We start from the raw sequence: 15738 nt of genomic DNA on the forward strand, positions 1-15738 counted from the left end.
ATATCTGTCAATCTGTTACTGACTGAGCGTATTCAGATATAAACAGCCGAGTTGTATTGATATGCAAATCGCAGCTTACCCGGCTCTGTGTTCTTGACATTTCTCATGGCGGCATTCTCAGAAAAGTAAATACCTGGATGTTTGGGAGGGGGTATTAGAGTGTGTCTGAATTTCTAGAGTGTCTGAAATTCTAGAAACTATTAATTACTATGCCTTTTTTTTGTAAACATCTTGCCATACTGTTTGGCATGTATGAGACCTGGGTTTTTGGTGGTCCTTGTATTTATAGCATCTACAAGCATGTCTATGTACTAGAACTATGTGAAAAAACTTGATTGATCCACCAATAAGCTTAGCATAGTGCAAAAGTATAGATATACTGAGAGAAAAAAAAAAGGGAATCCATAAATTTCTCTGATTGTTCTTTGAATGTCAAATACATGATTTCTCAGTTTTTCATTATACTAATTTGTGTGAATGTGTAGGCTCTAATGTAAAATTTCAGTGATGAAACTTAACGGATTTAAATAATGTATTTGCTTTGTTTTAAACAGGTGATGCTAGCGAGCAGTTTTTGATAACTTACAGCAGAGTTTTGGTGAGTTTTAACTTTCCTTTAAATTTTAAAATGCAGTCGTATCAAGTAATCTGTGTTGCTGGCTTATTGTATTATTAGTTGTGTTTTGTAGTAAGATAGTGGTTCAAGGGGGACTACTCTTGGCCCTAAAAAGTCTCAGACCATGTAATGTGCATTGGAGAAGTTATCTCCCATGAATTGCTTCCACCTTCCAGTGTAAACTGAACTGAAGTATTAGTCGTGCAAAAACACAGTTAAGAATTCATGTGATGTGTTTAATTAAGATCATTTTATTAATGTGAATTATGAACGAAAAATAAACAATTATTAAGAAGTTGGCTGAGCTGGCATGTTCATCTACCTGACGTAAATATTTGTACTGTGTATTTAAAATTGTGCAGGGGTCAAAGTAATAGGTGTACAGGTAATTTTCCAGAGTGATTTTCTAAAGGTGCATTTTCCTCTCCAGTATGACAGATTCAAAGGCAATTCAACATGTCAGAACTGGTCTTTGAACTTGACATTGTTATTTCGCAGTTTGGCATTTGTGCAATCTTTTCAGCTTTTCTCTTGGTGTAAAAATGACTTTGAGCTACAGTTTTCCTTAGGCACCTGAGGTCAATCTGAAAATTAATGGCTGCCAAAACAACTTTGTTGGGGAGGGGGTAGGGGTCTGGGTGTTATGCCAGATTTGGGTTTGCTAAGTTTGTCCCGAGTTCCCAGTATGTTAATTGATGATGTTATTTCTGAATATTCCCTATCATCGATGGAAAATATCTACAAAATAGCCATTAATAAAACACATAAAATATGCAAAAAAATGAATTTTTTTTCATTTTTTGTTGGCATAGCTTTCTTTTATTTCCCTTAAAACGATACATGTTGAAGTTATGAGATAAGTATGTAGTGAGCTATCATTGTTATCCTTGCATTGTTGAGATTTGTCTTTTTAACTGTTTTAAGGCCAGACAAGAACATTTTATCTATTCCATGACAGACAAGTGTATGAAGAGCAGTTTTTTTTAGTGTTTATTATAGCAGCTAAATGAAAATTTTCTTGTCACACCTTTCTTCACATCTTTGGTATGCACTGATTTTCAAAGTCATGTAAAGTGTAGTCTGGTGAAAACCAGCTTCTGTTAGTAAACGGTCTTTTCACAGTAATCCAGCTGTTTAAACTTTTGAATAAAGCAAGTTGATAGAATATCCGCTCTGTTTTATATGCAAACTGCCAAGCTCTAGCAAAGGTATGTGCTGGCCGTTCAAACATTTCCTTGAGTGAATGACTGAGTACTTGGGGTTTAACATCGTACTTAACGATTTTTCAGTCATATTATGATGAAGGAATCCTTAGGGTGTACGTGTAATGTGCTTCCTTGTTGCAGGACGGATTTCCACTGCACTTTTATCTAGTGCTGCTTCACTGAGACGCCTTTGCCAAAGGCAAGTTAGTTGCCCCGCCAGAGCCATCATACTGATACGGGTCAACCAGTCGTTGCACTATCCCTTTCATGCTGTATGTCAAGCGAAGAAGTTGCAACTCCCTCTTTTAAGGTCTTAGGTGTGACTTGACCCAGGATTGACCCTGGGTCCCGAAGCGGATGCTCTACCAACTGTTCTTTCAGGGCCGATCCAACTTTTCCTTGCGAATTTTATATATATATTTTTTGCACTAAAATAGTTTGCATGGGTTGTTGCCCTTTGTTACTGTTTGGTTTGACTAGGGAGCAGGGTGAATTGTACTAACTGACTTGACTTGGTTTTTAGCACAAAAACAGATAAATCAAAAATCAATCCCAGAAGTTTCAGTTTATGTAGCTTCTAGAAAACTGTCCTTAGGTACATGACCATACATCGTAACTACATTCTGAATCCAGTATTTTCTTGTGAGTTAACGTCTGGAGGGTTTTCTGTAATTTCATTTAACTACAGAAGCGCTATATCATTATATTGTGAGTGATTGAGTGAGTGCTTGGGGTTTAACGTCGTACTTAACAATTTTTTAGTTCACAATCATTATATTGTGAAATTGCTAATTAATTTGCTCTGTAGATTTCACCAGGATTTGAACTCGGTCCTCCAAATCTGAAATCTGGCACTCTACCAACCAGGCTAAAGAGAAATTTCCATAAGCTACAGACTAGTACAAGTGCTGAAATGCATGCAAGTTCAACCTTAAGTACATGATGACACTTTTGTCAGTTCAGGGAAGATAACTAGGCAAACAAACTGAAATGCCGATACAATGTGAGTTATGCCCCCTTGACTATAGATGCAATCAAACTGTCAGCCTGAAAGTGCATGTACATGTCAACATCAGTAAAATAAGGCTTCTGTGAGATTTAAGTGTGTGATATCTTTTTTGACTGATGACTACTTTATGGCTGAATCTTTGATTAGAAACAAGTTAAATTTTAGCATGAATTACTATATTTTGATCTTAATATGTATATAAGCTGAGATTTTCACTGTATTGGCATATTGGTTCTGCTACTTTGCTTGAAGCCCTAGAGGTTATCTCCCCTAGATTGTAACTTAACAAATTGATCAGAAAAACAGAATCTGTTAAGCTGAAATATTCATAAAATTTAAACTGTGTACTACTTAAAAGATCAATTAAAAGTCATCTAAATTCATCTGAATATGAAATGAAAACTGGAGTGTTGTTTCAGCTGTGTTTTCAAAAGATCATTTTATCAAGGGTTTTATGAATGTTTGAGTTAAATCTGAGTGCGTGGGGTAAACCACCAACCATTAGCAAGGTACTAACAAACTTACCCACATGTGATGTACAAACACGCACACCATATTGGTGGAAGACAAGCGGTCAGTGGTTTACATGTGCTGATCGTGGCTTCTTCCATCCTTAAAACCATTGGCTATCGTGCAGGTGATAAACCTTGAGTATGGTAACAAACAAGCAACAACAAGCAAATTTATAAAATAATGATACATTTTATATGAATAACTGAGCGGTAATTTTCTTCAGTCATTTACATGTGTGTACTGTACATGCATGTATATTTAAACATGTACACATTACATGTATATGTGCCTTGTTGTTGTCATGGCAACTGTCTGTCCTGGGAGCGAAAAATTCTTGAGCCCGGCAATTACAAATGCCTGATGTTTTTCAACTCACCACTTTCTAATGCCTCTAAATTATCCATTTAAGATTGTATATAGTCTCTTCAACCTTCCAGCAACTTTGAAACCATTGTCAAAATACAATCTGATGTACACCTTCACCATACACAGAATCAAAGATCAAAGCTCCGTACACCTCTTACCAGAACTAACCTCTCTATGTTCTGTCCACTTGAAAGAACGGGAATGAAAATGGAACAAGCTTCTTCAATATCTTAAAACAGTTACGGGGCTTCTGTGGCTCAGTTGGTTAGCTCATTAGCGCAGCGTAATGACCCAGGAGTCTCTCACTCATGCTGGCTTCCTCTCCGGCCTTACGTGGGAAGGTCTTGCAGCAACCTGTGGATGGTCATGGGTTTCCCCTGGACTCGGTTTAAACCCACCATGATGCTTGCCGACGTCGTACAAGTGAAATATTCTTGAGTACGGCGTAAAACACCAGTCAAATATATAAATAAATAAATCAATCACCGCTGTTACTTTTTTAAACATATATGTAAATTAAAGGACCACCTCATGAATATTATTGATAACAGATCACCAACAACCAACTAAACTTACTTTGACTCGGCTGTGTTTTTCTTGTCTCCTTGTGACTTATATTTATATTAGTGCCTGTCTGGTTATATTCTTTAGATATACATGTATGTACATTCAACTCAAACGGAATAGAACATGTCTGTGTGAACATAATTTCAGAGCAATTTATGCATGTTTTAATTTGGAAACAAAACTACATCGGTTGGATTGGCCAAATTCAGGGCATCGTAAAAAGTATAATTTTATCAGTCTATGCAGAGTAATACATGTGCCTTCAGAATATGCCTGAATAGACACCTTGAAAATATGCAGAAGGTTGAACAATTAGAGTAATCAATTAATAAATGAATACATCATTATGATGGCTACTGCTGTGTTCATTATTGGTCTGCAGCCATTCTGTAACAGTAAATTAAGGAACTAAACTAAATGCAATGACACTGTCACAGTCTAAAAGCTAAAGGGTCTGCTGTACACGGATCAGTGAAGTTTATAAGGCCATCATGCATGCGTTTTTAACAACAGACGTATATTTAGTTCATCACTCTTTCTTTCTTTTCCTGAAAAGAAAAAAAAACCCATGTTGTACCATTTGAGTGATTTTCTTATTCTTATCTTCCTTAAGAAAATATATCTGTTAATATTTTTGTCAACTTTACGGCTGTAAGATAGATATAAATGTAAAATTTGTTGTGGTACGAAACTTAATGGTTCAAATAAAAGCGCATTTTCTCAGCAACCATTTTTTTGCTGATTGAATACTTCAGCTCCTATCTAAGATGTTAATTTTGTCATCTGTCACATTGTTGACATCTATGTGAGATAGTTGACATAAATTAGAGTACTACGTGAACATGTAGAAATATAATTTCCATTTTTCTTTATCTTCTAATGCTTTATTATCAGTGCAGATGAAAAGTTTACTCAGCATTAGAGACGACTTTTGAGAGAGAGACACCTATATAATCTGATTAGTTTAAATTCTAAATTTCGTCCATAGCTACATGCGCTCAGTTTTCCTAACTACAATGGTTTTTACTTTTTTTTTTTTTTTTTTTTTTAGATTTTATTGGAAAGAAGGATGACATCCTGTTAGAAAAATCTAAATTTGAGCTGCAGGTACTATTTTATGACATAAAGACATTTTTGGGGCAAAATTTTAGGTGACTGACTGACTTATTTATTTATTTATTTGATTGGTGTTTTACTCCGTACTTAAGAATATTTTACTTACACTACGGCGGCCAGCATTATGGTGGGTGGAAACTGGGCTGAGCCTGAGTGAAACCCTTGACCATCAGCAGGTTTAGGTCATTTACATTTGTATATATAGGATATATGGTAGACATTGCATGGTGATTTTTCAATACTTGTCTTAATTGTGATTGTACTTTACATCTTGTAGATGTGAGTGGTATGACTACCTGACCAAAATGAAAATGCATGTTATTACAGGTGTACTAAATGTGCTCAGAACAGTGAAAGGCTTTTAGAGCGCTTCGCAGTCTGTGGCCGTTTGATTACCTATCCTGGTGGACATACAATAATGCACAGCTATAATCTGTCAAATCTTAAGTTACATACAACCCTTAGGAGAGTTGTTATTTTATAGCCAGATGGAGCTGAGATCAGGCACAGATGTATTGCAAACACGCCTCGATGTGCGTCACCCACTGGGCTATTACAATAGCAGGGCACAAGTGTGGCACACGCCATTAATACGCCGCTGCTGCCCCCACCCCCCCCCCCACAACACCCCTCCCCCCATCCCCTGCGGCCGCTGTGCTGATAGCAGCTTTATTTATATACATCTATCACACTCTGTCGTTCAAGGTATCCTACAACACACACACAAAAGAATTAAATAAAAAAAACATAAGGATCGCTCGATATGTTTACAACGGCTTGTGTCAACTGTCTACATGCAAAGCCTGTCTCCACTTTTTGCAGATTGTATGCTTGATGTAAACATTAGGAAAGTAGACAATAAAAAACAAAAAAAAGAGAAAAAATTTAAAAAAAGAAAAAAAAAAACAATTTGTGAACAATTTGATTATAACACAATACATAATGTAATGACTTGTTCGCTTGAATCTCATCAAGTGTAGCTTTAGGATTAATAAGAGAATTGTTATCAGTTGTAATAGTTGCTGTTTATAAAATGGCTGTTTTCATGAAATCCTTATTACATCCTATATTTGGGGGGGGGGGGGGGGGGGGGCTGAGTCATCCACAGGAAACTACATTAAAAAAGGAAAATATCCTTTACTGATGATATTATTTGTTTGAAAGCTTCTTTTGAAAGAAGATTTTGTTTATTTCTTTTACGTATATGTATTTATTGTTTTTGAAGAGATGACACAGGAAATATCAAAATTAAGCAGAATTAATTTGAATAACTTGTTTGTATCTTTATGTACTTAGTTACCCATATCAGATAAAGGATAGGACTTTAATATTACAAAGTGAAACAGAGACTTTTTTTAGCGTCCTGGTGGCTCTGCTTTCCTGCATCCGTAAAACTGACCACAAGCAGGCCCGTATCCAGTCAACAAATTGAACATTCTCATCGCAGACTTTAAAGGTGGCATCTTGACCGTGCATATACAGACGTTTTATAAAATGCAAATCAAAACGATGCTTTCTGAGATCTGTGAAGTCTGTAAGTGAAAGAAACTTGAACGAAAACTAAACATTTTGTAGTGGTGAACAGTCTTACATTTGTTGAATTTACTGGCTAGTTTTAACACAGCTTGATCAGTTTGGGTGCCCAAACATTCTCCGAATCTAAAAGCGCTACAGACACATGTATGGCCCTAACAGGTGATAAATTCTTGAAAATTGTGAATTTAACAGTGAATTTTCCAATTTTGGAAAATTTGAATCTTCATGGCCTTTGCTACTCATGCTGCGTGAACAAAATGATTGAAAGATTATGGATTAGAATTGCATTTTTGAGCACGGCATTTTAACGTTAAATTGAAAAGAATTATCCAAGAAGCTTTGGGGCATTCAAATTCCATTTACTTGTTATTGGGTTATGTAATTCTCACTACTTGAATTTTAAGGAAGAATTGTTTCTGGTTCAAAGTGTGTATGATGTATCTTCTGGTTTTAGGACAAAAGTTTGCGACATATAATAATGGGGTGATCAGTCATTTAGCACGCTGTTGAATTCTATCCAGTTTCTGAAAGTTTTTATTTGATGAGATCTTATTATGAATTTTTGTCAAAAGTTTGTATTATTCTGCATTGGTCCCATAATTCTTTCAGTATTTCATATTTCAGTTTTCAAATAGAAAAAAAAAATATTTGTTATTTTTTTTTTTTTCTGAAAGTTCAGGAAGGTCAGTGGGACTACTCCTTTCTTTAAACCCAGATAGCAGACCAGTCTGTTTATCTATGTCTAGTTCAGTATTATTTGAGGTCAGTTACCATTTATTTGAGTTTGGACAGGAGAGCATGCAGTAGTTTGATTTCCCTGACAAATTTTACCCCACCAGATGGTGTGTGGAAAACAGCTTTGCATGGGATAATGGCTTCAACAAATGCACATGAATGGGACCAGTCCACTTTAGGTCCCAGGGGTGCAAGGGTGGGGTAGGAACTGAAGATTTTTCAAATTGAAATATGGAGATTTTTACAGTCAAACATTTTCACAAATTTATTTTCCGACATGATCAGAGTTGAGCGTGTGATGATTGTTTCTAATCTCTGTCAGAGCAGATTTATTTGCAATTGACAGGTTACAGACAGATGTACAAATTTGCTGCTGAATTTTTTTTCTTCTCTTAAATGCTTGAAGAAACATGGTAGTCTTCTGAAGATTGTTGTGATGAAAAAGTTGTGAATATTTTCTGATAGTGAGGTGTAAAACGTGACATTAAACTGTTGTATGATGTAATTCTGTTCATTAGCTGATGAAATGGAGGTTAATTTTAATTAAACAAAAATCACTTGATCACAACTTGATCTGATGTGTGCATTCTTAATTCTTTCAGATTTATTTCTGAGTTGTCTAAATTGTATATCTTAGTCACATGTGTCGTGTAGCTGACAAATTTAAGTCTCTCATTTATCATGAGAAATGGCAGTGTGTCTGATGCAATCTTTTAAGTAACATTGTCACTTTAAGCAAGTTAAAACAATAAAGTTTCTGCTCTGATTCAGTTAAAAACATTTGGCACGTCTGTTAAACTCATCATTATGTGAATTACTTAACATTATTGTTGTCAGTATTATAGTTTTTGTCAGTTTAGATTTCAGTCATTTGTTTGAAAGGTCTATTTAGTGTGGATTTAACCTTGCCCTCCCTACCCCTCTCAGCTGACATGAACTCTCCCATTCATCACACCCCAGTCATCAATTATTAAGATCTTGAAGTTCTCATCTCTTGTTCTCTTCAAACTAACTCTGGCCCAGGGGCTGAAGTCACAGCAGGTTGCCATGCACACCCAGGCATATGCAAATAGGAGATAGTGGAGAGGGTCTGGTGTTAAGGGAGTTGGTTTGGGGGGTGGGGGGGGGGCTGTAGCAAAAGGGAAGGTCGGGGGGGGGGGGGGCTGTACATGCAGGCTCCATCTGATGACACAGGCTCCGGATTCGAATTTACAGAAAACCTGACTTTGAAGATAATTGCCTTTATTAAAGCATTAATCATAGAGAAAGACAATATTAGACTATACTGAACTCTCATATCTAATATCTCATGACTATACAAAAACACTGCACAATGAAGCATGGGGTTTTTAAGTTTTTCACTTGCCTTTTTTTTTCTTCTTCTTCTTCAAATTGGTTGCCATGTGTGTAGTTTCCCAGAAGAAAGTAGGATGGAGGCTTAATTTTTACAGTGCCACAGCTGTAATCTATATCATTGGGTGACGGACCATGAAATAGAAACTTTATTGACTGACAAGACTCTCTTTCCTCTTTAAAAGAAAACCCCTTTTTCGGGCTTCAATGAGAAATGAAGTGAGAGGATAGGCCTGCTAAATTTGCCAGAAATTTGTTTAAAGTGGACTGAAAAAAAAAAAAAAATGGAAAAAATTTTACCATGAAGCTCCAAGATAATATTTTTTCTTGATATACATTATTTCATGCTAAATTTTGGTGTGTAAAACTGCATTTTTCAGAAGAACATACAGGCCTTGAAGTGATACTTTTGGTGCCACTTAAAATTACACTTAAATTTTTCTTGAAAAATGTCTGAAACGATTCAATAAGGTGGATGAGTCATTCAGAATCATGGAAAAACATTTTATTGAAAAATGCTTAAGTATAGGTGAAATATGTGACAGGATTCAGCTTTAGGGTGGGGTAGGAGTAAGGGATTTGGGGGTAGGGATGGCTGGGTGGAATTAATTTCCTTGATTGAGTGAGTTTGTGAATTGCCAGACAAGGGATAGTAAACCCAACACCAATTGTTGACACATTGGTGAAAGGGTGGCTAAACAGAAGTGACCAGTGTTATTAACTCTGAGCACTGATTGGCTAGTTTAACTGACCATGCAGCCTCTCAACACCCAGGGGCTATGGCCATCATCCATCACTGTCACATCCTCTCTCACTAAGCCATCCCAGCTTTATTTAATAAGGGCTTCCTCAATTACCCAAGCCTTGATCTTACAACCTGACCCATTATGTAAACAAGCATCTGGATGAAAGCTGAGAACTTGGCTGTGATTGGATACAGTTGGAGTCTTGTATGTCCAATAGATAAACAGTTTCACAGTTTTGAATTTAAACAGTATTGAAATGTGCATGTATTAGTATCCTATAAACACTGTATCATTTCATATGCAGTACCAATGTATAGATTCCAAACCTGTTGTATGTACAAAGTTTGCCCTAATAAATATGTAACTTCATGTTTATTTGCACAAAATGTCTTTCTGTGTGACATCTGGGAAGTTCTCACCCAGTGCAAGGCCTAGTTACTCGAAAGTGTGTTAGCTAATACTGGTATTAAGCCATATTTTAAATATTAATTTTTAAATTTTAGTCAAACTCAGCAGCCAATATGCAGTCCTAAATCAAAGTATAATAGCAGCAGTTTTAGTTCATATTTGATATACTGTTACAAAATTTTTTTTGAGCTAGGTACAAAATTGAAGACTTGGATTAAAGTTAAATCTGGTATTAAGTCTTAAGTCTTATTAAGCTTTAAAATTAAGTTTTGAGCAACCAGGCCCTGTTATATGATAAGCCTGGATCAGATGGGAACACAACATAAATAGTGCGCATTTGATAAACAGCATTTGAAGACTTCATTGAATCAGTGAAAAATAACAATTGATTTGTAAGGATAACATGATTTTTTTTTTTTTTTGGCTGTAAAGTACAGTAACACTGGAAATATGTTTCATCATTGATGCTATGTGCCCAAATTAAAGAATAGATAGGCGGTACAAAACTCATGATCATCACTTCTCATTAGTGTACTAGAATCCGCGTTAAGGTAAAAGTTTTAAGTAGTTTATGTAATTGAATTGAAGTTTTGCATTCATTCTATGGGCAAGTTCTTGATCTGAAGTTTAACATTCATTCTATGGGCAAGCTCGTGAAACAAAGTTTTGCATTCATTCTGTGGGCAAGCTCTTGAACTGATTCTATGGGCAAGCTCATTAACCAAATCCATAGATTCTTCACACGTTGTTGAATGTAGGAAGTATTTTTTTTTTTTTTTTTGGAACTCCAATAAATACACGTAGAATTTGCATAAAGATGGCTTAATTATACACAGTCAGGACTTGCTACTCCTGGCATTTAATCCCCCCTTAGATTTGATCTGACAGTAGAGACACTATCCCCTTGTCAGCAGATCCCTTGGGGTGAGCTGTGTTAATCCCCAGACCCTCCCTGGTTAACATGAATCCCCCATGTGGTCCTATTTGGACTGGGTGTAATGGGGCAATATCAACCCTATCTCACTAGTTAAGCATCCCATTTGACCCAAACTTACCTGTCACCTAATTAAAATTAAGAGTCACATGTTGGTTCAGTAGAAGCATACCCTTGTTCCTGTACTTTCTCGGTGTCCAAAAAATGAACAAATATTTCTTATTCTGAGTTATCCAAATGATTAGAGGAAATGAACATTAACTTCAGTGTCCAATAATGAACAAATATTTCTTAGTTTGAGTTATTCAAATGATTAAAGGAAATGAACATTAATCTCAGTGTCCAAAAATGAACAAATATTTCTTAATCTGAGTTATTCAAATGATTAAGGGAAATGAACATTAACCTCAGTGTCCAAAAAATGAACAAATATTTCTTAATCTGAGTTATTCAAATGATTAGATGAAATGAACATTAACCTCAGTGTCCAGTAATGAGCAAATATTTCTTCACCTGAGTTATCCAAATGATTGGAGGAAATGAACATTAATCTCAGTGTCCAAAAATGAACAAATATTTCTTAATCTGAGTTATTCAAATGATTAGAGGAAATGAACATTAACCTCAGTGTCCAATAATGAACAAATATTTCTTCATCTGAGTTATCCAAATGATTGGAGGAAATGAACATTAACCTCAATGTCCAAAAATGAACAAATATTTCTTAATCTGAGTTATTCAAATGATTAGATGAAATGAAAATTAAGGAAAACAAAACCGTATACTTGCCACATACTTGTATGTGGCAAGATGTTGCTCTAAAAACTATATATTATACATACTGGTAAATTGCAAGATGTTGCAACACGTGTGTAAAGTCAGTCTTTTTGTGCAAGTGTGAAACCTTGACTTAATTTGGCTTGGATATTGTCTTTTGTCAATAATGTGGTAGAGGAGATTTAAAAGTCCTTTCTAACCTTCCTCACATTTTCTGCCTATATCTTGGTTAGTTTGGACAACTTTATGCCATCTACATATATGTATGTATGTTTGATGTAGCCTTGAAGTGCATAAAGTGGAATGCAGATGTACTTATATGTCATATATGCATTTGCATAAGTCTTTGCAAACAAAAAAAAAAGTTATTTGAAATCATCATAATGGAATTCTTAACACATACAATAAAAAAGGACGTTGAACTAAACCAAAAGGATCCTAGCAAACAGGCTCTTCCCATTTAGTCTGTTCCGTGTTTTAGTATGTGAGGGACCAACACTGTTGCAAATTTTTTCCTGATTTTGAGAGTTCCGTTGATCATAGAGAGATGTTTGAGGGTTTGTTTAGAAGTTACTTGTACATTTGGGATGACATCCTGCTGGTAACAGGAAAGCGTCCAAAATTTAATGACACTGAATTTTAAAAAAGCAGGTTTTTGGGGGGGGGGGGGGGCTGGGGGGAGGATTTGTATTATTTACCATAATTGTTTACATACTGTAATTCTTTGAGCCTTTTGCATTTTTGCAAGGTGTTTATTCAAGAATATTCTAAAGGCATTATTCTGTGTTGACTGATTGAATTGTACTTTTTGTGAAGCCCTGAAACTGGATAGTCCAACCATTGTAGTTTTGTATCCAAAATAAGATTAAAAATGTGCATAAGTTGCACTGAAAGTTGTTCTTTTATATGGAAAGGTTGAATTATAGTGTACATTTCCTTTGGAAGTTCCTCTGTTACTTTTGTACCGTATTTTCTGTTTTCTCAGTTTGGTTCTAAAACTCTTTCATTGAGAAAAGTTTATTGAAAGATTCATTGTTATGTTGAGATAATAGACTAGGAATGTCATTTGACTTTGACCTGTAAGATGCAGACATCCACATTGGGGAAAAAAAAGCACCATCAGATTCAGATAGTTGCAAATTGTCATCATTAATCTATAAATAAAAATCCGTGTAATTCCATTAAATTTGATTTTGATGGAATTTCAGTCATTTTCTAATCGCATGATCACCCTGAGGAGTAAGGTGTGCTAATCTCCAGACCTTCCCAGTTGACATGAACCACACATGTGATCCTATTGGGGCCCACTGAAGGGTGTCCCTAATCACTTGAGAGTTTAGCATTATAATTGACACCAAACTTACCTGTCATTGACTAGTGTCAGGTACCATTCAGATCCCTTTGGTAAGGAAGTCACATGACCCCTTAAGGTGGTGTGAAGTAAGGAGTGAGGTGTTTAAATGAGGGGGTGACATTGGGGGTGGAGGTGGGAGGGGGGTGTGGTGTAATCTTTTTTGGCAAAGCTTGAGGCATTTTTGTCATGATGGCATGCTGGTTGAATACATTAATAACAATTGGGTAGATATCCCCAAACACATACTCTGTGACAAACGAAGTTCCAGGATAGACAGCAAGTTAGAAAGGCCTGTGGACGCAAAGGTTGGGGAGGGGTGGGGGTCAGGGGTCGGGGGTCGGGGTGGGGGTATTAGGTGGTGTTAACAGTTTAGTGTGTACTTGTATTTTCATCTGTTCACTTTTGAAAAAAATAGGGATTGAGGATGTCAACTCGAGTTAACCAGGAGCCTGAGTGGAAGACAACTTTTTTTTTTTTAAACTTGTATACTGTAATTGTGTGGAAAACTGAATGATATTGGAATTCAAAGTTTTGACATTATACCTTGCAGATATGCACATCGTAACAGATATATGCATTAAAACACTTTCACGTGTAATTAGCTGATCTGTTTTTCTATTACCACAAAATACATAATGTTCATCCCAAAACCTATGATTACATGTAGCTGTTTTGAATTTAAATGCCTCATTTGGCAAACAGTGCAAATGTGTATAGGCGCACCTCTTAGATTGATACATTTATATATGAAGATGATGAATGAATATTCATGAGATCAGATTATAAATATGTAAATTAAAGAATGCAGGACCGGTGCTGCTGTAAGTTATGTACATGCGGAGTAAAGTCGAGTTTTATGTCAACCTTAAAAGAACTTGTAGATTTTCATTACCAGAGCCAGAAAGAAAAACCAGATGAATGACTAACTAAAGTCCCAAAATCTTCACTTGCCATAACAGACTGCTAACAGTTTCTTGGCAGCAGTTATGGTGCTGTAAATTGTTCAACCCATGAGTTTGCTTTTCCTGTTGCATTTCTTAATACTAGTGTCAGGCAGAGGTTAATTTTTATTGTTTTTCTGTTTTTCTGTTTTTCGGGGGGGGGGAGGGGGGGGAATACAAGGCCACTTTTCAAGTTATTAGTTCAAATTGTTTGTGGCTGAATATTGGAAGCATTCAATAGACAGCCGCAACAATTCTTAATGTCACCTACACACAATTCACATGTTTTTTTTTTTTCGTCTGAGGAGAGAAGTACAATGTTGTAAAATGTCCTGCTAAATGTCAAACAAACTGCCCTGTTTTATTGCGCAGAAAATAAATGTGGAGTCTATTTTCGGTGCAAATGTCAAAACGAATTCTAGAGAAAATGACTGAGCTAAAAGAATAAAAAATTCAACCTAATTTTTTTGGGCAGAGCTTTCTGTACATAGGTCCTTTATTCGTAATTTAAATGTTTAATTGTGAGCTGGTGGTTATCTGGTGTGAATAAAAAGGTCACCTTTGGAGTTTCATTTTTTTTTTTTATTTTGTCATTAATTGTATCAGCATCCCTGTGATGACAGGTTATATCAGGTTAGAGCTTGTGTCAACAGCTGACGGGGAGGGGGGGGGGGAGTGGAAACAACCAGTAAGATTTACAATATGCTGTATTTTCCCTAAAAATCACTCCCCAAAATTGCATTATAATGGGAAAATAATGGTCATAAATAATAACTTATAGTCCTGAAACTTGCATTTTTCCCTCCATAGGATATCATCCCACCTTAATACACCTTAATACACATTTAATGATCTAGTGATCTCTGTGAATCATTTGAAGGGAGTTACTTGGCTGTGGAGGGTATTTTAGGGGGAAACACAGTATCTCTTACTCCTCAGGACTTTCATACATTCAGTGCTTATCCCACATTGAATCAAAACTTGCTTGCTTTTCTGTTCTGCCCTCGTGTAAAAGAAGTAAAAAAAAAAAAAATTCACCATTTATAAACCTCTATATTATAATTTTCAATCTTCATTTTTTTTTCTGCATCAGATTGCTGTATTATTTATAGATAAGCCAGGACCAGTTAATATGTTTATTGACATTGCCTCGGGTAGTAAGCAGGTGTGGGTTCGTTTAGGCTAACGATGCTGGCGGCATATATATATATATATATATATATATATATATATATGTCCTTCTGTCATATTACACATGTACATTGATTATTTATGTGGTAATCAATAAACTGGTTACTTTGCCTACTGTCTATATTCATTAGTTTACCAACCACCCGTGCCTGTAGTTCGTGTGTATCATAAATTGTAAGGACCATTACTCCAGAATTAATGTTCAGGTACCAGTGTTGATTTGTGACGTTCTCATCTCAACCTGACATGATTTATGGACAACTATACTGCACAAAGCTAAAGTATAACTTAGCAATTCCATTAATAATTATCTCCCTTCCATAAAGCTCCCTTGATTCTGAAACACACTCTCACACACACTTTCTTTCAAT

The 15738-nt window shown here is 35.8% G+C and overlaps 1 long non-coding RNA gene across 1 annotated transcript in view; it reads left to right on the forward strand.

Moving 5' to 3' along the window:
• Positions 1-550: 550 nt before the first annotated feature.
• Positions 551-15738, forward strand: part of LOC135471771 (uncharacterized) — a 70774-nt gene continuing 55586 nt past the window's right edge. The window contains exon 1 of the long non-coding RNA XR_010444470.1: positions 551-598. This is a non-coding gene — a long non-coding RNA (uncharacterized LOC135471771). The remainder of the gene's footprint in view (positions 599-15738) is intronic.

Source organism: Liolophura sinensis, chromosome 7, assembly GCF_032854445.1.
Source record: "Liolophura sinensis isolate JHLJ2023 chromosome 7, CUHK_Ljap_v2, whole genome shotgun sequence".
NCBI lineage: Eukaryota > Metazoa > Mollusca > Polyplacophora > Chitonida > Chitonidae > Liolophura > Liolophura sinensis.